At 40.0% G+C, this 24228-nt stretch overlaps 1 protein-coding gene across 1 annotated transcript in view; it reads right to left on the bottom strand.

Annotated features, from left to right (window-relative positions):
• PDZK1 (PDZ domain containing 1) overlaps positions 1-24228 on the bottom strand; it is a 368881-nt gene that overhangs the window by 112682 nt on the left and 231971 nt on the right. The window lies entirely within an intron of this gene.

Raw genomic sequence — 24228 nt, 5'->3', positions numbered from 1 at the left:
GAGAGGGATGTGTCGTCGGTCCACTCTGCTTTGGATCATTATCGAGCAAAACCCATCATTAGCTTGGACGCATGACCTCTGGAATTGTGGATGGAGCATGAAGGGATATATGAATCTTTAGTGCATCTGGCACATAAATATTTTGTGATGCCGTCTACAACAGTGCCATGCGAACGCCTGTTCTCACTTTCAGGTGATATTGTAAACAAGAAGTGGGCAGCATTATCTTCTGCAAATTGTAACCAAATTTATTTGTCTAAGTGATTGGCTGAAGTAGAACTGAGTGGACTTGTAGGCTCTAAAGTTTTATGTTGTTTTATTTTTGAATGCAGGTTTTTTAATATAATTCTACATTAGTAAGTTCAATTTTCATGATAAAGAGATTGCACTACAGTACTTGTATGAGGTGAACTGAAAAATACTATTTCTTTTGTTTTTTACAATGAAATATTTATATTAAAAATAAATATAAAGTGAGCACTGTGCACTTAGTATTCTGTGTTGTAACTGAAATCTATATATTTGAAAATGTAGAAAACATCAAAAAATATTTAAGTAAATGATATTCTATTATTGTTTAATCGCATGATTAATTACGATTAATTTGTTTAATCACTTGACAGCCCTAGTCTGCACTATAGAAAAACCCACTGTATTTACTCTTCTAACAAGAAATCACTCTCATGTCCAACATCCTGAGCGTTTCACTTACCCACTCATTATTCATCTCTCGCTTCTTCACCAAACATTCACTCTTCGCTAAGCTACTACCCCTCTCACTCACAGCTCATAGAGATCCACCACTTCCGCTCTCACTCACCAATGTATCACTCCACAGAACTGTCTACCAGGACTTATGTTCCTTACTTTTGTGAAATATTATTAAGTACTAATAGCTGCCAGACCTGGGCAAAGGTAACAGCTGGGACCTTATCTTCTCCTGATCTTGAAAAAATAGAAAAGAAATTCAGGGTTATTATTCATTTGTATTGTGCCTGGTTTACTTTCTCTTTTCTTTCTCAGACTCATTTTTTCCCCTTGGAGATTTTCCATGGCTGCACCTTCATGGATCCAGAGAACTGAAATGTGTATGCACATTGCTGATCTGGCCGCAGTATAGCTCTAACTTGCAGTACACCCATAATCTACTAAGATACACATGTCACTACACAACATGTGTGATCACTGGGTTCAGTAATACAGAGATCTAACAGTGTTCTAATAAAAAGCCTGTTCATGAATGGAAAATAATAGTAATCACCATAGGAAATGCTGCCACAAGAAGAAAATATGTTGCTGTTCATGGTGTTTTATGTAGCATATGCATGCCTATGGACGGAGATAGGAATTGACAGACAGTGGGCCTGTCCATGCCTTTAAAGTGACTCCCTTCCTTAAGCTACCTTTCTATGACTTTCTTCAATTAAAATCACCCCAGAAGCGTGTCCTTGTCCACCTAAACTCTCTGTATCATGTGTGCCCACACACTTTTCAATTGGTTAATGTAGAGATCAGGTGGATCATCTACCCATTTTATCCTGAATATCCTTAGTCAGAGGATTTGTGATTTGATTGAGACACCATCTACCAGTGGATTTTCTCTCCTACACTGTAACTATCAATATCTTTCTCTATCTTCCTAGAGCACATGGGATTTTCCCTTCTACTTCACTATCTCCTGACAGGCAGCGCCATTTCCTGTGTTGTCATTGTGACTATTTTATACTGTACTTTACAACACAGAGGTAAGTCACTTGGAGCTTAGTCAGTGACTCCTGTCAAGCAGAAGACAACACTCTAATGCCCATATGACAGGTAATGGGAGTGGAGGAAAACACCTAGGTGCTTGGTCAAATTGTCTCTTTGTGCAGAGGGTGGGACATAGCCAGACCCCACAATGGAAACCCAGCAGAAACAGGGTATTGTTAATTTAGTTGTAGACAGAACATTTTAAAAATTATATTAAAATACCACTAAATATTCCCTTTTCTCTTTGCCTGAATAAGTTTTAGAGTTACGAGACATCTCCCTGACCCCTTTGTTTTGAAGGCAGGAAAGGTAAACTTCTAACCTCCACTGATAAAATACTATTGCTTTGAAGTTATGCTACCTGACACATTGCTGAGAACGAATACAAAGTTTTATTCTTGATGGGCCATGTTTTCCTTTCACCCTGGCCCTTACACCAATGTAATTCTATTACCTTCAATGCAATTATTCCTAACAGGACAATAACAGTAGTCACTGATATTCCATTTAGCATCTAATGTCATTTAGTTGAAAGTCTGAAACAGGAAGATTTTAGGAGCAAACTGTGACCATTACATACTATTGACATTTCATTAGTATTTCTGTTGGGCAGAGATCAGGGAGCATTAAATTTCATTCCTACATTCTGAAGAAGGTTGACTTTAGAACAGAGTGGATAAAAATAAATTTAAAAAATGTAAAAAAAGTCTGATTTTGACTTAAATCAGATGATTTTATTTAAATTAGTTTATTTTTAAAAGAAAAATGCACTTATTTCAAATTATGACAACTTATGTTTGAGCCTAAATTTACTATAATCTATCAAAATTATTTAAATGAAAGTAAAAAAAAATTAAGCAGTACATGTTTGCTGATGAAGTTTTAAAGAAAATCAAACTGCTTAACTGGTGGAAGTAATAAACAAACAGCAGAGAGAATATTGTCTTCATTTTAGCTTATTCAACTATTCAGTTCAGTGACTAATTCACTCGAAGTTGAGAAACTGATTCAAGTTGAAAAAGCAGGGAAGTTTGTTCTCCTCTTCCAATCTATGAATAAAAATGAGGTGTGAGGATGAGCTCTACTAGTTCTAAAACTTTGAAGGACATGGTGTCCTGAAACAAGCCGTTCAATTCACTAACTAGAGATGATATTTCCTTTGTTTAATATATCAGTTAGTTTTAAATGTTAAACAAGTTTGATGAACTTACTCCCCCTCCACCTTATGTATCTAGCATATTTAAGGTAGTTTTATTTAACTAATAAATAAAATAAGTTTTTAATGATGTTTTTGTGCATTTTAAAATGAATTGCAATTTCCATCAAAATGCAGCTTGACACTAATTATGAGTAAAAAAACCGAATCTAGTAAATAAGAAAATCATCATTCACTATGTTCTAATATGATAAATATGTAAAAATTAAGAATCTAAAATAAAAGTATGTTGAACTATACAATTACTTATATAAATGTGTGTAGATATAGCGTATCTTCCTGGCTAGCAAAAAATAGTACCATATTAAGTATAAAGACTATATTTACTTGCAAATCGACATGTTTTAATGGTTACCACTGAATGACAATCAATCTTGCATTAGGAAAATAGTAAAGGAGTTCCAAATGCCAGTGAAGTGAATCAAAGTGTTTTATTTAGAAGAATATTCACATTTTTTGCTATATTTGCTCAGAAGTACCTTTATTGGACATATGCGTATTGCGTGCATAACCACACTTCTGATTCAACTCCTAAATCTTATCTTGATCCAAAATCTTGGTTAAATATCAAGATCAGTTTGAACAAACATGATGTTTCCTAATAATATAAGTAAAATATACAGTAAAATAGGCTGCGGACTAATATAGGAAGATATTTGGGATTTTTTAAAAAGCATTTAACCGACCTTTACTATTGTAACTTTTTTTTATAGAAACAGAGCTCAAAACATTTACAAAGCACATTCACTTAAATGAACTATAAAATATATAAAAGTGTAAATTAAGCTTACAGGCTAAATTTACAGCATGCTATTAAAACACCTTGTGCTGAAGGGATAACTCTTCTGATCTCTGGACATTTCATTTTCAGTCCTCCAGCTCTCTTGACAGGTAGTTTCAGCTTCTGTGCTAACAAAGGTAAGTGGTGTTTGGATTTGTTTTGTGCTGACAGCATCCACAGTCATATGTTAAGTCCAACTGATGATGTGGTCCAGTGTCTGTGGCAGACTATGGATATGTCTTCACTGCAAGTGAAGGTGTGATTTTAGCATAGGTAGGCTTACCCACACTAGCTGTAACCTAGCTAGCACAGGTAACAATAGCAGTGAAGATATGGCAGCAGGGACTAGCAACACAAGTGTGCACCCTGGTCGCTGTCGGGCTTGTATTTGGGTGGCTAGCCCATGCTGAAGTCCATACCACCACATCTTCACTACTATTATTCCCCATGCTAGTTAGATTAAAGCTAGCACAGGTCTGCCTACCCACACTATAAACACACCTTTGCTTTGCCGTGAAGACATATTCTGGTGTATGTGTGTGAGGGAGATACTGTGGGCCAAACACTGCAGTATTTTCTAACTGATATTTACATCTGTTGAATGAATAAAACTCATATTTGTGATCGCCCACATACATGAGCACTCGTGTATGTACACATCTGGTTTGCATGCACTTGTTCCCCTTTGTGTGGAGGATGTAGGGTGTGTGGCACAATTTAGGGAGCCAGTTCCTGAAAATTTAGACCTAAGTGTTTTTCTGTTGTTCAATCTGTACAAAGTAAACAAATAAGAAGAACTAGAATTCAGCATCAGCTACATCAGTGAAATGTTAGCGCTGCTTTGTTAATCACACAAGTCAAAACATTCAGTTTTGGATAGAATTAGAGTTTCCACAGCAACTTTAATTTTGAATGTCCTGGCTCTTGTGCAATCAAAATCTCAGCCTTAGTGTTGCATTAACATCATGGTTTTTTGAAGAAAAAGAGTCAGACCTGAATGTAGAAATGAAAATGACACCTGAGGGGTCTGAGTGGAAATGACATCTCGGTCTTCAATTTCTGTCTGAGTATTTTCAGACATCTACACCACTGTGGTCTGAGAGCACTAAAACTTAGCCTTACGGTATCCATTATTCATCATCTTGGTCCAGTCTCAGCAACTCTCTTTCATGATTTACTTTGCTGATTTTAATGAGGCTACGTGTGGTATAAGAAATACTCAATGTGAAGAAAGGGGGCAGAATCTGACCCTTTACAAACTGCTGCACAAGTGAGAAGTAGAAAAACTAAGGAGGGTTAGTATATTGGAAAGAGAAGGAACAGTGCTACCCGGAGTAAAAAGCATCCTTTTGAACTATTGGATAATCTTTGAAGACATGGCATTGTAGGAAGGCTCTTGAGACAGACCGTTGACTCATATACTGAGTCACAGTTTCAGGAGGAAGCAGCTCCTACAACCATATATCTCAGACATTGTTTAGTGAGCAAGAAAGCACTGCTGGACTTGGCCTTTGCAGGTACCGATGCATCCTGCGTTGGCATGATCACAATCCAGCTGGTGCTATTTCTCCACCCTTGCCACTTCCACACTCATTATTCTCTGTTTCCATCTGTCTGTTTTAACTAATATTTACCTGTAAAAAAAAAGTCTGATCCTTCTCCCCTGCTCTGTTTTTCAGACAGGAAATAACATGAACCTGAACACCATGGCTGCCCCAGATAACCCCAATGTGTACGCTTCAGGCATGTCGGAGGTCTCGCATGATAACCAGTCAGACGACATTTATGAAGATTAATATTCTAACAATACAGAACCGAATGTTCCAGTCCCAGGTCCACTCTTGGCTGTCTATGAAAGATGCTTAACAAAACTTTCCCTGTATTAACCTGCTGCCTTGGTTTAATTTGCCAAGAAGAATGTGCTTGGAAATGTAATCAATCCATGGCTCCGTGCAGATGTTTTCTCCAAAAGGCCAGAGGAACCCAGAAAACATATTGTATAAAGACATACAATTATTTAAAAAACTATGGGCCAAATTGTGGGCTTGCTTATACCACATGAGGTCCCACTGTTTTCAGATTTTCAGCACAGATTTTAATCCTGTATTCTGAAATAATATATTTAAATCACAGTTAAGGAGCCCATTTTCTTAAGTACAACTAAAGAGAAGACATGAACATTAACATATCAGTAAACACCCTGAACATTTTGAAAATATGGAAATCACAAACTAAGGTTACGTAGGTAAGGATGACATCAACTTTAACACCGGATTCACACAGGGCAGCCATTTAAACAGAAAAATTCTCTCATCCACAGTCAAACCACCTTAACTTTGCTCCTCCATTTGTATTACTATTTTAGGGGCCAATAACCCTTTGATAAAAGTCAATGGTAGCTTTCCTTTGACTTATAATGTCCCACTTTAACTCCTGTTAATGCCTTGTCAACATTGTACATTTTAGATTATTGAGGATCTGTGTGTACTGTTTGTTCTGTAGTATTAGCTGGGATGGTTCATGTGAACAGATGACATTGTAACTTAGTAAAAGCAGCAAAGAATCCTGTGGCACCTTATAGACTAACAGACGTTTTGGAGCATGAGCTTTCGTGGGTGAATACCCACTTCTTCAGATGCATCTGAAGAAGTGGGTATTCACCCACGAAAGCTCATGCTCCAAAACGTCTGTTAGTCTATAAGGTGCCACAGGATTCTTTGCTGCTTTTACTGATCCAGACTAACACAGCTACCCTCTGATATTGTAACTTAGGCCATGGCTACACTGGCACTTTACAGCGCTGCAACTTTTGCGCTCAGGGGTGTGAAAAAACACCCCCCTGACCGCTGCAAGATACAGCGCTGTAAAGCCTCAGTGTAATCAGTGCGCTGCAAGCTACACCCGTAAGGGATGTGGTTTACGTGCAGCGCTGGGAGAGCTCTCTCCCAGTGCTGGCGCTCCGACTACACTCACACTTCAAAGCGCTGCCGCGGCAGCGCTTTGAAATTTCAAGTGTAGCCATACCGTAAGTTATGCATTGTATCTATGTGAGTTTGTGCAACCCCACACACAAGGGTCCTGATCCTGACTGGGGTCTCTAGGAATCACAGCAATGTAAATAAAAACCAGAATTGTTCTTATTGTTATATAATGGCCTAGATTTCTGAGCTGGTGGGATCAATGGATTGCACTTATTCTGAGACAATGTATTGACTTCTTTAAGTTGTTTATATGATCTTTTTTTCTCAGAGTAAATATTAATTTAATAAAAAGATTAAGAAACAAAGTGGCTGCCTATATTGTGAAAATCATAACTCTTTTAGATATTTAGGAATTATGACAGAGTGGAGATTGCTTAGGGCTAGTAACTTAATATGTATTCCACAATGTGATTCAGAGTAACTGTTTATTATGTTAAGATTTTTTGATTTTTAATTTTTTAAACATAACTACAGGTGATTAATGGCTTATGGAGTGTTAATCTCTACAAGACTGGGCAAAGTAAGGGCTTGTCTATGCAGCATGGCAGTGCTGTCTACAGAGTGTGAAGTCAAGTGCTCTAATGTGCTTTTGCTCCAACTGTCCTATGTGCAACCTGCTGGCACAAATTAAAAGGTACCTAGTTTGTATTAACATAACCCTGTTTGAAACAGGACTACATCAACACGAAGTTGGTACTTTTAGTTCATGCCACCAGCAGGGTACTCACGGGGCAGTTAGAGCACTCTAACGTGTTATGCTTTACAGTTCACACCCCTGTAGTGCAGAGTACTGATTGACCAAACTATGCTGTTTCCCTCTGACAGCATTGTTGGTCTATGTCAAATGAGTTGCTGGGCTTGGGGCAAATTCTAATAGACAAGTGTCCACACCATGCAAACTATAATCAGCTAGCATTAATCTGCAGTGGCACCTCTCTGATCAGCCTTAGCTGAGAGGCCAAATATCGAATGAGTGCCGAGACTATTCTGTCACCCTGGGACAGGGGCGGTTCTATGTATTATGCCATCACAAGCACGGCAGTCAGGCAGCTTTTGGCGACATGCCTGCCGGAGGTCCACCAGTCCTGTACCTTCAGTGTACCCGCCGCTGAATTGCCACCAAAGCCACGGGACTGGCTGACTGCTGCCCTTACGGTGACCAACATGCCGCCCCCCGCGTCTTGCCACCCCAGGCACATGCTTAGTGCCTGGAGCCGCCCCTGCCCTGGGAGGGTAGTTTTCACATGAGGTTTGAGGCAGATTGTTGTGGCAGTGTAGGAGAAATTTGCACGGCCTTTGCCAGTGCTGTAGTTAGTACTATGCCATGGATATAAACCGAGGAATTCAGTCTCCAGACCTGTTAAACCAACACTCTTTCAACAGAACTACATTCTTTTCTTTTAATTAAAAGTGGCATTTTCTTGTTGAAGCCTCAACGCCAGTTGAAGGAGTCTGGCATACAGAGTATTAGGAAGACAGCTGCACTGTTTCAGATATTATATTCAAGGCAATTTTAGCTCAATGCTAAAATAATGATTTTATTTATGTGCATAATATATATGCTCTATACCATCATAGGGTAGTTATTGCAAGAAAGATAATATAAAGAGATGGAAACAATAAAGTATTGATAATAATAATTTATCAGTCAATAACCAATTGATTGATACTTCATAACTGATAAAAAATTAACTGAGATTATATAGTTAGTGAGAGTGTCTCTGTCAATCTGGCTTAGTTTCATAATGACAAATCTTCAATAAGTCAATGTGATTGGATTTATTGATTAACAGTTAGTGAAGACATCACATACCCAGAGAGGCAAACAGTTACCAACAGCTGTGGAAGACCTTTCCCTTCAGTGGTGTCAAATATCGGAGGGATAGCCGTGTTAGTCTGGATCTGTAAAAGCAGCAAAGAGTCCTGTGGCACCTTATAGACTAACAGACATTTTGGAGCATGAGCTTTCGTGGGTGAATACCTACTTCGTCGGATTTTCACCCACGAAAGCTCATGCTCCAACAAGTCTGTCAGTCTATAAGGTGACACAGGACTCTTTGCTGCTTTCCCTTCAGTTCACTGACATCCTGCATCCAGACTGCTGATGGTCTTACCCCCTCATTATCTTGTATGGTAATTATACCCTTGTCATTGTTATCTTGTTTCTTTCTGATCCTTTTCTATTTCCTATTTTTGGCACACATTCTTCTTCTCTTAGACTGTTTCCAAGACTCCCTGTTCCATTGCAACTTTCCAACTGTCTCAACACCTGAAGGTTAATCATTATTTATGCCCTTTTCTAGACATAGTTATTTGTTTCATACCTTAGCAATGTATTAACCACAAGATATCTCCCACACCAGTTTTCAAAATATGCTAAGGGTTACGGTTCAGTAAAATTCCACTCTCTAAAGTTAGCTTCATCTTAACTGTAAAGTGTCATGAGTGTCCTGTTCCCAGAAAAGCCTTAAATTTTTTTTTGGCCTATCTGAAGTGTCAGCAAAAGAGACCCTTAAAATACAAAAATGATTCTTGATAAGAGTAGCAGAAATGGTTATGATACTGTGATAATATCTTTGTAGGAATAAAAATTATCTTAGATCAGTTCATTTATACATTCATTTTTACTGCAGACTGAATGTAATTCTGTAGTTGTTTGGCACTGACAGATGTATCAGGAAGTATTTCTAATGATTTTAGGGAATTTGTTAGAAGTATTTTTAGACTGATCTTCTGCTTGGTAATTTAATCGATATTGTTTCTTTATTATGCATACCTTTGCCTTGTGGTGAGAGCTAAGCTAGGCATTACGGATATAACTTTTATTAATTTGTTCACTTTAGGCCTTTTCCAATGACTTTTGAAATAAATGGTGAGACTTCTATTTATCTGAGGGAGTTTGGGATTGGATGCAGACATTGGAATAATTCATACATAACAATGTAAAAGATGTGTTCAGAACTTCACTAAGAATAGAACTGTATGCCAGCCAGCTGACCAAGAAGAAACCGTTTAACTGAATGTTATGCTTCAAGATTCATTTTTGGTTTAGTTTGAGTTTGGGGCCAAGTTTCAGGTTAGCTGTTTTCTCCAAATCTGTTTAGACATTGGAAAATACGACAGAGGGGATGTTATTTGTAATGTGCAGCATTCTGTCATTTGAGTTACAGGACACGATTATCATTGTACTAAATATCTGAGGGAAATGTTGTTATCTCCAGTTCAGAGTGGGAGAGAAGAAAGAACTCTAGGTCTATATCACCTGTCTGGATGTATAGACATTTGAAAGGTGATCCGATATTAGGGTGACGATTGTGGTAGTAATGCTTAGAACATCCTTTACCGGTGTCTCTGTCCTGGGATGCATTAAGCAGCACCCAACTGCATATTCAGTCCTCTCTGTTGTTAATATTCTCAGGAACAGTAACATGTATTGCATGACTCTAACTCCTCAGTGAATAACTTCTTCCTCAGTGAAAGCTTTCCCTCTGGAACTACCACATCATGATAATCTTTCTTGGACTGAAGAACGCTGGATGATGCTCCCTTCAGAGCCCATTATTGTTATTTCTAGCTCAGTATTCACTCTCCCAGGGATGATGGTGTTGCCTCTAAAGCATCCCTGGACTCTACTAGCTTAGGGCTTGTCTGCACTTACAGCGCTGCAGTAGTGCTTAGTGAAGACGCTAGCTATACCAACTGGAGAGCTTCTCCCGACAGCGTAGGCACCTCCCCCCCAGAGGCGATAGCTATCTCAAGGGGCAAAGCTCTCCCATGGGCATAGAGCTATACACTGGGGTTAAGTTGGTATAACTACGATTTTCCACATGCCTAAGTGACATAGTTATACCAACATAAGTTGGTAGTGTGTAGACCAAGCCTAGGTGAGTAGAGGACCGGGATTGAAAATTAAACCCAGATACCTTGCATTTCAGCCCATACCACTAACCACAGGTGCAACAGACCAGGCCAGGCCAGTGGAAATATTCTCGCACAGCAAGGAGGTAAGAGGAATGAGAAAAAGCATCCACTCAGTAAGTGCATTAAATGGTGACTGCAGCCTGGCACATGCAAAGGCCAAGGATCTGCAGCAGTTAAGTCTGGGGATTTGTGGATTTGTTCCAAATCTTAGTATCAGTCATCAGATATGGCCCTGTACCATACACACACAGAAATTGGTCCGGGATCTGCTTTAGGGAAGAGTTTCTGTAGTGAGCTAGAATGGAGATGTTATTCCTAGGGGAATGCAGAACTCCCTAGTCCAGTGTTTCCCCAAGTGTGGGGAAGATCACATTAGTGTTGAGGGGTCACAAAGGCCTAGCCTGTAAGGATGCAGACAGGCATCTGAATTGCTTTCTGGAGTCTCAGCATCCATAAATCTCTAGTAGTTAGTTTTAATTTTAAATGGAGGAAAATCTTTGAAAACAAGACCAGACTGTACCTGATGCAACAATGTCTGCCTGAATCTGCAGAGAGCCGGAAACAATAGCACTGAAGTGTGACTGGTCATAGAAATTCTAGGGCTGGAAGAGACCTCAAGAGGTCATCAAGTTCAGCCCCTTGCACTGTGGCAGAACCAAGTAAACCTAGACCATCCCTGACAGGTTTTTGCCTGCCTTGGTTTTGAAAACCTCCAATAACGGGGCCTTCACAACCTCCCCTGGAAGCCTATTCCAGAGCTTAACTAGCCTTACACTTAAGAATTTTTTCCTTTAATATCTAACCTAAATCTCTCTTGCTGCAGATTAAGCCCACTTCTTCTTGTTCTACCTTCAGTGGACATGGAGAACAACTGATCACAGTCCTCTTTATAACAACTCTTAACATATTTGAAGTATCAGAGGGGCAGCCGTGTTAATCTGGATCTGTACAAGCAGCAAAGAATCCTGTGGCACCTTATAGAATAACAGACGTTTTGGAGCATGAGCTTTCATGGGTGAATACCCACTTCGTCAGATGCATGTAGTGGAAATTTCCAGGGGCAGGTATATATAAGCAAGAAGGCTAGAGATAACGAGGTTAGTTCAATCAGGGAGGATGAGGCCCTGTTCCAGCAGCTGAGGTGTGAAAACCAAGGGAGGAGAAACTGGTTTTGTAGTTGGCAAGCCATTCACAGTCTCTGTTTAATCCTGAGCTGATGGTATCAAATTTGCAGATGAACTGAAGCTCAGCAGTTTCTCTTTGAAGTCTGGTCCTGAAGTTTTTTTTGCTGCAGGATGCCCACCTTAAGGTCTGCTATAGTGTGGCCAGGGAGGTTGAAGTGTTCTCCTACAGGTTTTTGTGTATTGCCATTCCTAATATCTGATTTGTGTCCATTTATCCTTTTCCGTACAGACTGTCCAGTTTGGCTGATGTACATAGCAGAGGGGCATTGCTGGCATATAATGGCATATATTACATTGGTAGAAGTGCAGATGAATGAACCAGTGATGGTGTGGCTGATCTGGTTAGGTCCTGTGATGGTGTCGCTGGTGTAGATATGTGGCAGAGTTGGCATCGAGGTTTGTTGCATGGATTGGTTCCTGAGCTAGAGTTACTATGGTGTGGTGTGCAGTTACTGGTGAGAATACGCTTCAGGTTGGCAGGTTGTCTGTGGGCGAGGACTGGCCAGCCACCCAAGGCCTGTGAAAGTGTGGGATCATTGTCCAGGATGGGTTGTAGATCCCTGATGATGCGTTGGAGTCTGTCCTATCTCGGGGACTCTCTTAGGGCAAAACCCTAAACTGGTTGTGAGGGTTGCCATATTTGGAGTCGGGAAGGAATTTTCCTCCAGGGCAGATTGTCAGAGGCCCTGGAGGTTTTTCGCCTTCCTGTGCAGCATGCGGCACGGGTTACTTGTTGGAGGATTCTCTGCAGCTTGAGGTCTTCAAACCACAATTTGAGGACTTCAATAACTCAGACATATGTTAGGGGTTTGTTACAGGAGTGGGTGGGTGAGATTCTGTGGCCTGCGTTGAGCAGGTTGTCAGACTAGATGATTATAATGGTCCCTTCTGACCTTAAAGTCTATGAGTCATGCTGCTGGGTCACACCCCATAAGTGGAGGGGAAAGATGGTCCGTATTCTATGGTTGTTATCACAATGGTGAGGGGAAAGAAAGAGCAGCTCACTTCCTGCTGCCACTACTACTGTTGCCCTCCGTCTCCCATCCCCCAGCAGCTGTTTAACCCTCCCTCTTTCCCTCTCCCCTATCTGACTGGCACTCAGCTCTGGAGTAAGTGGAACTTCAAGAGGCCCTGAAATTGATTTTGTAACATCTTGCAGTGGCGCTGTCCAATAGCCGAGCACTGTGCTGATTGAGGTGGAGGTGGAGTGGTAGCAGGGATGAAAAGAGAAGAAACCTTCCCCAGAAGCAACCTTCTACCTAGTAGCCAGCAGCAGCCCCCATGCTGGCATTGCCCCTCCCAGAACCAATCTCTCACCTGCCCACTGACCACAAACCTCAAAACACTGACACACAAGTCCCCCAATCAGCCCCAGCTCCAATAAACAAGTCTGCACACTCCAGAAGCAGGCATAGTTTTTGGTAAAGGTTCAAAATATATAATCGCAGGATTGTGGAATTGTGTGGGTGGCAGCTAAAAGATGCTGGTATATTTAGGATCCCTGGTGGAAGCAACTTGAGAACCACTAGTACAAATGACCTGACTGGCCTCTGACCAACAGAATCCCACTCCTCTTCTGTTGCAGAGAATATTGCAGTTAGCATTTCACCACTGGAAAAGTGGGATAAAATATTGGTTAAAAATGATGTGAGTTGGTGTCTTTGATTCAGTCCCTAATAGTTTGATCCATGTTATCTCTAAAATTCAGTATGAGCACAATTGATCTAGGCTTCATTGGCCCCCTTTCCACATAATACACCACAGTGGAGCCTGTCTGATGAGTAGATGAGCTTTCAGTTAGGTCCATTTTGTTCCCAGAGTAGGAATTTTCCTCATTTACAGAAAAACACTCTTGACTATAATGGTTCCCAACCTCCTCCTTTCACGCTGTAGCCAGATCACACTTGAGTCCAAAATATGGTGATGGTTTGAACATGGGTCTGCTAAACCTAGGGTTGTGAGTTTAACCAGTGAGGGGGCCATTTAGGGAACTGGGGTAAAAAGTCTATCTGGGGATTGGTCCTGGTTTGAGCAGGGGGTTGGACTAGATGACCTCCTGAGGTCCCTTCCAACCCTGATATTCTATGAACTGGGAAGAGGAGAGTTTGAGCTTTTAGCACTCTGGGCTGGGGTGGAAGTCAGCTTTGCAGATGTTAATACAATGGGATGCATTTTGTTTGCTCACATCAAATTCTGTTGTTAATTTATCACTGTGGATACAAGTGGGAGTCACTGAATTCTGTACTTTACCCCTATTATACTATACCAAGAACTAGCCTAATGCAATGATAAGATTGACATTTTAACAACACGAAGTTCAGTGAATTCAGAACTAAGGCTGACCCAGCATTGTTGCAATGTGACAAGTTGCATGTATTGGCATCGGAATGGACGCACAAGTTTCAGGGAAGGACAGTGGAAATAGCTGCACGCTGGTGCACACCATTGTTTGGAAGCAGCTGGCTCGGGACCAACAGTGGATTTTCTCTCCTACACTGTAACTATCAATATCTTTCTCTATCTTCCTAGAGCACATGGGATTTTCCCTTCTACTTCACTATCTCCTGACAGGCAGCGCCATTTCCTGTGTTGTCATTGTGACTATTTTATACTGTACTTTACAACACAGAGGTAAGTCACTTGGAGCTTAGTCAGTGACTCCTGTCAAGCAGAAGACAACACTCTAATGCCCATATGACAGGTAATGGGAGTGGAGGAAAACACCTAGGTGCTTGGTCAAATTGTCTCTTTGTGCAGAGGGTGGGACATAGCCAGACCCCACAATGGAAACCCAGCAGAAACAGGGTATTGTTAATTTAGTTGTAGACAGAACATTTTAAAAATTATATTAAAATACCACTAAATATTCCCTTTTCTCTTTGCCTGAATAAGTTTTAGAGTTACGAGACATCTCCCTGACCCCTTTGTTTTGAAGGCAGGAAAGGTAAACTTCTAACCTCCACTGATAAAATACTATTGCTTTGAAGTTATGCTACCTGACACATTGCTGAGAACGAATACAAAGTTTTATTCTTGATGGGCCATGTTTTCCTTTCACCCTGGCCCTTACACCAATGTAATTCTATTACCTTCAATGCAATTATTCCTAACAGGACAATAACAGTAGTCACTGATATTCCATTTAGCATCTAATGTCATTTAGTTGAAAGTCTGAAACAGGAAGATTTTAGGAGCAAACTGTGACCATTACATACTATTGACATTTCATTAGTATTTCTGTTGGGCAGAGATCAGGGAGCATTAAATTTCATTCCTACATTCTGAAGAAGGTTGACTTTAGAACAGAGTGGATAAAATAAATTTAAAAAATGTAAAAAAAGTCTGATTTTGACTTAAATCAGATGATTTTATTTAAATTAGTTTATTTTTAAAAGAAAAATGCACTTATTTCAAATTATGACAACTTATGTTTGAGCCTAAATTTACTATAATCTATCAAAATTATTTAAATGAAAGTAAAAAAAAATTAAGCAGTACATGTTTGCTGATGAAGTTTTAAAGAAAATCAAACTGCTTAACTGGTGGAAGTAATAAACAAACAGCAGAGAGAATATTGTCTTCATTTTAGCTTATTCAACTATTCAGTTCAGTGACTAATTCACTCGAAGTTGAGAAACTGATTCAAGTTGAAAAAGCAGGGAAGTTTGTTCTCCTCTTCCAATCTATGAATAAAAATGAGGTGTGAGGATGAGCTCTACTAGTTCTAAAACTTTGAAGGACATGGTGTCCTGAAACAAGCCGTTCAATTCACTAACTAGAGATGATATTTCCTTTGTTTAATATATCAGTTAGTTTTAAATGTTAAACAAGTTTGATGAACTTACTCCCCCTCCACCTTATGTATCTAGCATATTTAAGGTAGTTTTATTTAACTAATAAATAAAATAAGTTTTTAATGATGTTTTTGTGCATTTTAAAATGAATTGCAATTTCCATCAAAATGCAGCTTGACACTAATTATGAGTAAAAAAACCGAATCTAGTAAATAAGAAAATCATCATTCACTATGTTCTAATATGATAAATATGTAAAAATTAAGAATCTAAAATAAAAGTATGTTGAACTATACAATTACTTATATAAATGTGTGTAGATATAGCGTATCTTCCTGGCTAGCAAAAAATAGTACCATATTAAGTATAAAGACTATATTTACTTGCAAATCGACATGTTTTAATGGTTACCACTGAATGACAATCAATCTTGCATTAGGAAAATAGTAAAGGAGTTCCAAATGCCAGTGAAGTGAATCAAAGTGTTTTATTTAGAAGAATATTCACATTTTTTGCTATATTTGCTCAGAAGTACCTTTATTGGACATATGCGTATTGCGTGCATAACCACACTTCTGATTCAACTCCTAAATCTTATCTTGATCCAAAATCTTGGTTAAATATCAAGATCAGTTTGAACAAACATGATGTTTCCTAATAATATAAGTAAAATATACAGTAAAATAGGCTGCGGACTAATATAGGAAGATATTTGGGATTTTTTAAAAAGCATTTAACCGACCTTTACTATTGTAACTTTTTTTTATAGAAACAGAGCTCAAAACATTTACAAAGCACATTCACTTAAATGAACTATAAAATATATAAAAGTGTAAATTAAGCTTACAGGCTAAATTTACAGCATGCTATTAAAACACCTTGTGCTGAAGGGATAACTCTTCTGATCTCTGGACATTTCATTTTCAGTCCTCCAGCTCTCTTGACAGGTAGTTTCAGCTTCTGTGCTAACAAAGGTAAGTGGTGTTTGGATTTGTTTTGTGCTGACAGCATCCACAGTCATATGTTAAGTCCAACTGATGATGTGGTCCAGTGTCTGTGGCAGACTATGGATATGTCTTCACTGCAAGTGAAGGTGTGATTTTAGCATAGGTAGGCTTACCCACACTAGCTGTAACCTAGCTAGCACAGGTAACAATAGCAGTGAAGATATGGCAGCAGGGACTAGCAACACAAGTGTGCACCCTGGTCGCTGTCGGGCTTGTATTTGGGTGGCTAGCCCATGCTGAAGTCCATACCACCACATCTTCACTACTATTATTCCCCATGCTAGTTAGATTAAAGCTAGCACAGGTCTGCCTACCCACACTATAAACACACCTTTGCTTTGCCGTGAAGACATATTCTGGTGTATGTGTGTGAGGGAGATACTGTGGGCCAAACACTGCAGTATTTTCTAACTGATATTTACATCTGTTGAATGAATAAAACTCATATTTGTGATCGCCCACATACATGAGCACTCGTGTATGTACACATCTGGTTTGCATGCACTTGTTCCCCTTTGTGTGGAGGATGTAGGGTGTGTGGCACAATTTAGGGAGCCAGTTCCTGAAAATTTAGACCTAAGTGTTTTTCTGTTGTTCAATCTGTACAAAGTAAACAAATAAGAAGAACTAGAATTCAGCATCAGCTACATCAGTGAAATGTTAGCGCTGCTTTGTTAATCACACAAGTCAAAACATTCAGTTTTGGATAGAATTAGAGTTTCCACAGCAACTTTAATTTTGAATGTCCTGGCTCTTGTGCAATCAAAATCTCAGCCTTAGTGTTGCATTAACATCATGGTTTTTTGAAGAAAAAGAGTCAGACCTGAATGTAGAAATGAAAATGACACCTGAGGGGTCTGAGTGGAAATGACATCTCGGTCTTCAATTTCTGTCTGAGTATTTTCAGACATCTACACCACTGTGGTCTGAGAGCACTAAAACTTAGCCTTACGGTATCCATTATTCATCATCTTGGTCCAGTCTCAGCAACTCTCTTTCATGATTTACTTTGCTGATTTTAATGAGGCTACGTGTGGTATAAGAAATACTCAATGTGAAGAAAGGGGGCAGAATCTGACCCTTTACAAACTGCTGCACAAGTGAGAAGTAGAAAAACTAAGGAGGGTTAGTATATTGGAAAGAGAAGGAACAGTGCTACCCGGAGTAAAAAGCATCCTTTTGAACTATTGGATAATCTTTGAAGACATGGCATTGTAGGAAGGCTCTTGAGACAGACCGTTGACTCATATACTGAGTCACAGTTTCAGGAGGAAGCAGCTCCTACAACCATATATCTCAGACATTGTTTAGTGAGCAAGAAAGCACTGCTGGACTTGGCCTTTGCAGGTACCGATGCATCCTGCGTTGGCATGATCACAATCCAGCTGGTGCTATTTCTCCACCCTTGCCACTTCCACACTCATTATTCTCTGTTTCCATCTGTCTGTTTTAACTAATATTTACCTGTAAAAAAAAAAGTCTGATCCTTCTCCCCTGCTCTGTTTTTCAGACAGGAAATAACATGAACCTGAACACCATGGCTGCCCCAGATAACCCCAATGTGTACGCTTCAGGCATGTCGGAGGTCTCGCATGATAACCAGTCAGACGACATTTATGAAGATTAATATTCTAACAATACAGAACCGAATGTTCCAGTCCCAGGTCCACTCTTGGCTGTCTATGAAAGATGCTTAACAAAACTTTCCCTGTATTAACCTGCTGCCTTGGTTTAATTTGCCAAGAAGAATGTGCTTGGAAATGTAATCAATCCATGGCTCCGTGCAGATGTTTTCTCCAAAAGGCCAGAGGAACCCAGAAAACATATTGTATAAAGACATACAATTATTTAAAAAACTATGGGCCAAATTGTGGGCTTGCTTATACCACATGAGGTCCCACTGTTTTCAGATTTTCAGCACAGATTTTAATCCTGTATTCTGAAATAATATATTTAAATCACAGTTAAGGAGCCCATTTTCTTAAGTACAACTAAAGAGAAGACATGAACATTAACATATCAGTAAACACCCTGAACATTTTGAAAATATGGAAATCACAAACTAAGGTTACGTAGGTAAGGATGACATCAACTTTAACACCGGATTCACACAGGGCAGCCATTTAAACAGAAAAATTCTCTCATCCACAGTCAAACCACCTTAACTTTGCTCCTCCATTTGTATTACTATTTTAGGGGCCAATAACCCTTTGATAAAAGTCAATGGTAGCTTTCCTTTGACTTATAATGTCCCACTTTAACTCCTGTTAATGCCTTGTCAACATTGTACATTTTAGATTATTGAGGATCTGTGTGTACTGTTTGTTCTGTAGTATTAGCTGGGATGGTTCATGTGAACAGATGACATTGTAACTTAGTAAAAGCAGCAAAGAATCCTGTGGCACCTTATAGACTAACAGACGTTTTGGAGCATGAGCTTTCGTGGGTGAATACCCACTTCTTCAGATGCATCTGAAGAAGTGGGTATTCACCCACGAAAGCTCATGCTCCAAAACGTCTGTTAGTCTATAAGGTGCCACAGGATTCTTTGCTGCTTTTACTGATCCAGACTAACACAGCTACCCTCTGATATTGTAACTTAGGCCATGGCTACACTGGCACTTTACAGCGCTGCAACTTTTGCGCTCAGGGGTGTGAAAAAACACCCCCCTGACCGCTGCAAGATACAGCGCTGTAAAGCCTCAGTGTAATCAGTGCGCTGCAAGCTACACCCGTAAGGGATGTGGTTTACGTGCAGCGCTGGGAGAGCTCTCTCCCAGTGCTGGCGCTCCGACTACACTCACACTTCAAAGCGCTGCCGCGGCAGCGCTTTGAAATTTCAAGTGTAGCCATACCGTAAGTTATGCATTGTATCTATGTGAGTTTGTGCAACCCCACACACAAGGGTCCTGATCCTGACTGGGGTCTCTAGGAATCACAGCAATGTAAATAAAAACCAGAATTGTTCTTATTGTTATATAATGGCCTAGATTTCTGAGCTGGTGGGATCAATGGATTGCACTTATTCTGAGACAATGTATTGACTTCTTTAAGTTGTTTATATGATCTTTTTTTCTCAGAGTAAATATTAATTTAATAAAAAGATTAAGAAACAAAGTGGCTGCCTATATTGTGAAAATCATAACTCTTTTAGATATTTAGGAATTATGACAGAGTGGAGATTGCTTAGGGCTAGTAACTTAATATGTATTCCACAATGTGATTCAGAGTAACTGTTTATTATGTTAAGATTTTTTGATTTTTAATTTTTTAAACATAACTACAGGTGATTAATGGCTTATGGAGTGTTAATCTCTACAAGACTGGGCAAAGTAAGGGCTTGTCTATGCAGCATGGCAGTGCTGTCTACAGAGTGTGAAGTCAAGTGCTCTAATGTGCTTTTGCTCCAACTGTCCTATGTGCAACCTGCTGGCACAAATTAAAAGGTACCTAGTTTGTATTAACATAACCCTGTTTGAAACAGGACTACATCAACACGAAGTTGGTACTTTTAGTTCATGCCACCAGCAGGGTACTCACGGGGCAGTTAGAGCACTCTAACGTGTTATGCTTTACAGTTCACACCCCTGTAGTGCAGAGTACTGATTGACCAAACTATGCTGTTTCCCTCTGACAGCATTGTTGGTCTATGTCAAATGAGTTGCTGGGCTTGGGGCAAATTCTAATAGACAAGTGTCCACACCATGCAAACTATAATCAGCTAGCATTAATCTGCAGTGGCACCTCTCTGATCAGCCTTAGCTGAGAGGCCAAATATCGAATGAGTGCCGAGACTATTCTGTCACCCTGGGACAGGGGCGGTTCTATGTATTATGCCATCACAAGCACGGCAGTCAGGCAGCTTTTGGCGACATGCCTGCCGGAGGTCCACCAGTCCTGTACCTTCAGTGTACCCGCCGCTGAATTGCCACCAAAGCCACGGGACTGGCTGACTGCTGCCCTTACGGTGACCAACATGCCGCCCCCCGCGTCTTGCCACCCCAGGCACATGCTTAGTGCCTGGAGCCGCCCCTGCCCTGGGAGGGTAGTTTTCACATGAGGTTTGAGGCAGATTGTTGTGGCAGTGTAGGAGAAATTTGCACGGCCTTTGCCAGTGCTGTAGTTAGTACTATGCCATGGATATAAACCGAGGAATTCAGTCTCCAGACCTGTTAAACCAACACTCTTTCAACAGAACTACATTCTTTTCTTTTAATTAAAAGTGGCATTTTCTTGTTGAAGCCTCAACGCCAGTTGAAGGAGTCTGGCATACAGAGTATTAGGAAGACAGCTGCACTGTTTCAGATATTATATTCAAGGCAATTTTAGCTCAATGCTAAAATAATGATTTTATTTATGTGCATAATATATATGCTCTATACCATCATAGGGTAGTTATTGCAAGAAAGATAATATAAAGAGATGGAAACAATAAAGTATTGATAATAATAATTTATCAGTCAATAACCAATTGATTGATACTTCATAACTGATAAAAAATTAACTGAGATTATATAGTTAGTGAGAGTGTCTCTGTCAATCTGGCTTAGTTTCATAATGACAAATCTTCAATAAGTCAATGTGATTGGATTTATTGATTAACAGTTAGTGAAGACATCACATACCCAGAGAGGCAAACAGTTACCAACAGCTGTGGAAGACCTTTCCCTTCAGTGGTGTCAAGTATCAGAGGGGTAGCCGTGTTAGTCTGGATCTGTAAAAGCAGCAAAGAGTCCTGTGGCACCTTATAGACTAACAGACATTTTGGAGCATGAGCTTTCGTGGGTGAATAAGTGGGTATTCACCCACGAAAGCTCATGCTCCAAAACATCTGTTAGTCTATAAGGTGCCACAGGACTCTTCGCTGCTTTCCCTTCAGTTCACTGACATCCTGCATCCAGACTGCTGATGGTCTTACCCCCTCATTATCTTGTATGGTAATTATACCCTTGTCATTGTTATCTTGTTTCTTTCTGATCCTTTTCTATTTCCTATTTTTGGCACACATTCTTCTTCTCTTAGACTGTTTCCAAGACTCCCTGTTCCATTGCAACTTTCCAACTGTCTCAACACCTGAAGGTTAATCATTATTTATGCCCTTTTCTAGACATAGTTATTTGTTTCATACCTTAGCAATGTATTAACCACAAGATATCTCCCACACCAGTTTTCAAAATATGCTAAGGGTTACGGTTCAGTAAAATTCCACTCTCTAAAGTTAGCTTCATCTTAACTGTAAAGTGTCATGAGTGTCCTGTTCCCAGAAAAGCCTTAAATTTTTTTTTGGCCTATCTGAAGTGTCAGCAAAAGAGACCCTTAAAATACAAAAATGATTCTTGATAAGAGTAGCAGAAATGGTTATGATACTGTGATAATATCTTTGTAGGAATAAAAATTATCTTAGATCAGTTCATTTATACATTCATTTTTACTGCAGACTGAATGTAATTCTGTAGTTGTTTGGCACTGACAGATGTATCAGGAAGTATTTCTAATGATTTTAGGGAATTTGTTAGAAGTATTTTTAGACTGATCTTCTGCTTGGTAATTTAATCGATATTGTTTCTTTATTATGCATACCTTTGCCTTGTGGTGAGAGCTAAGCTAGGCATTACGGATATAACTTTTATTAATTTGTTCACTTTAGGCCTTTTCCAATGACTTTTGAAATAAATGGTGAGACTTCTATTTATCTGAGGGAGTTTGGGATTGGATGCAGACATTGGAATAATTCATACATAACAATGTAAAAGATGTGTTCAGAACTTCACTAAGAATAGAACTGTATGCCAGCCAGCTGACCAAGAAGAAACCGTTTAACTGAATGTTATGCTTCAAGATTCATTTTTGGTTTAGTTTGAGTTTGGGGCCAAGTTTCAGGTTAGCTGTTTTCTCCAAATCTGTTTAGACATTGGAAAATACGACAGAGGGGATGTTATTTGTAATGTGCAGCATTCTGTCATTTGAGTTACAGGACACGATTATCATTGTACTAAATATCTGAGGGAAATGTTGTTATCTCCAGTTCAGAGTGGGAGAGAAGAAAGAACTCTAGGTCTATATCACCTGTCTGGATGTATAGACATTTGAAAGGTGATCCGATATTAGGGTGACGATTGTGGTAGTAATGCTTAGAACATCCTTTACCGGTGTCTCTGTCCTGGGATGCATTAAGCAGCACCCAACTGCATATTCAGTCCTCTCTGTTGTTAATATTCTCAGGAACAGTAACATGTATTGCATGACTCTAACTCCTCAGTGAATAACTTCTTCCTCAGTGAAAGCTTTCCCTCTGGAACTACCACATCATGATAATCTTTCTTGGACTGAAGAACGCTGGATGATGCTCCCTTCAGAGCCCATTATTGTTATTTCTAGCTCAGTATTCACTCTCCCAGGGATGATGGTGTTGCCTCTAAAGCATCCCTGGACTCTACTAGCTTAGGGCTTGTCTGCACTTACAGCGCTGCAGTAGTGCTTAGTGAAGACGCTAGCTATACCAACTGGAGAGCTTCTCCCGACAGCGTAGGCACCTCCCCCCCAGAGGCGATAGCTATCTCAAGGGGCAAAGCTCTCCCATGGGCATAGAGCTATACACTGGGGTTAAGTTGGTATAACTACGATTTTCCACATGCCTAAGTGACATAGTTATACCAACATAAGTTGGTAGTGTGTAGACCAAGCCTAGGTGAGTAGAGGACCGGGATTGAAAATTAAACCCAGATACCTTGCATTTCAGCCCATACCACTAACCACAGGTGCAACAGACCAGGCCAGGCCAGTGGAAATATTCTCGCACAGCAAGGAGGTAAGAGGAATGAGAAAAAGCATCCACTCAGTAAGTGCATTAAATGGTGACTGCAGCCTGGCACATGCAAAGGCCAAGGATCTGCAGCAGTTAAGTCTGGGGATTTGTGGATTTGTTCCAAATCTTAGTATCAGTCATCAGATATGGCCCTGTACCATACACACACAGAAATTGGTCCGGGATCTGCTTTAGGGAAGAGTTTCTGTAGTGAGCTAGAATGGAGATGTTATTCCTAGGGGAATGCAGAACTCCCTAGTCCAGTGTTTCCCCAAGTGTGGGGAAGATCACATTAGTGTTGAGGGGTCACAAAGGCCTAGCCTGTAAGGATGCAGACAGGCATCTGAATTGCTTTCTGGAGTCTCAGCATCCATAAATCTCTAGTAGTTAGTTTTAATTTTAAATGGAGGAAAATCTTTGAAAACAAGACCAGACTGTACCTGATGCAACAATGTCTGCCTGAATCTGCAGAGAGCCGGAAACAATAGCACTGAAGTGTGACTGGTCATAGAAATTCTAGGGCTGGAAGAGACCTCAAGAGGTCATCAAGTTCAGCCCCTTGCACTGTGGCAGAACCAAGTAAACCTAGACCATCCCTGACAGGTTTTTGCCTGCCTTGGTTTTGAAAACCTCCAATAACGGGGCCTTCACAACCTCCCCTGGAAGCCTATTCCAGAGCTTAACTAGCCTTACACTTAAGAATTTTTTCCTTTAATATCTAACCTAAATCTCTCTTGCTGCAGATTAAGCCCACTTCTTCTTGTTCTACCTTCAGTGGACATGGAGAACA

This window comes from Gopherus evgoodei, chromosome 1 (genome assembly GCF_007399415.2).
Source record: "Gopherus evgoodei ecotype Sinaloan lineage chromosome 1, rGopEvg1_v1.p, whole genome shotgun sequence".
NCBI classification, from domain to species: domain Eukaryota; kingdom Metazoa; phylum Chordata; order Testudines; family Testudinidae; genus Gopherus; species Gopherus evgoodei.
The sequence above is the reverse complement of the archived record's forward strand: the minus strand, read 5'-3'. Positions and strand labels throughout refer to the sequence as shown.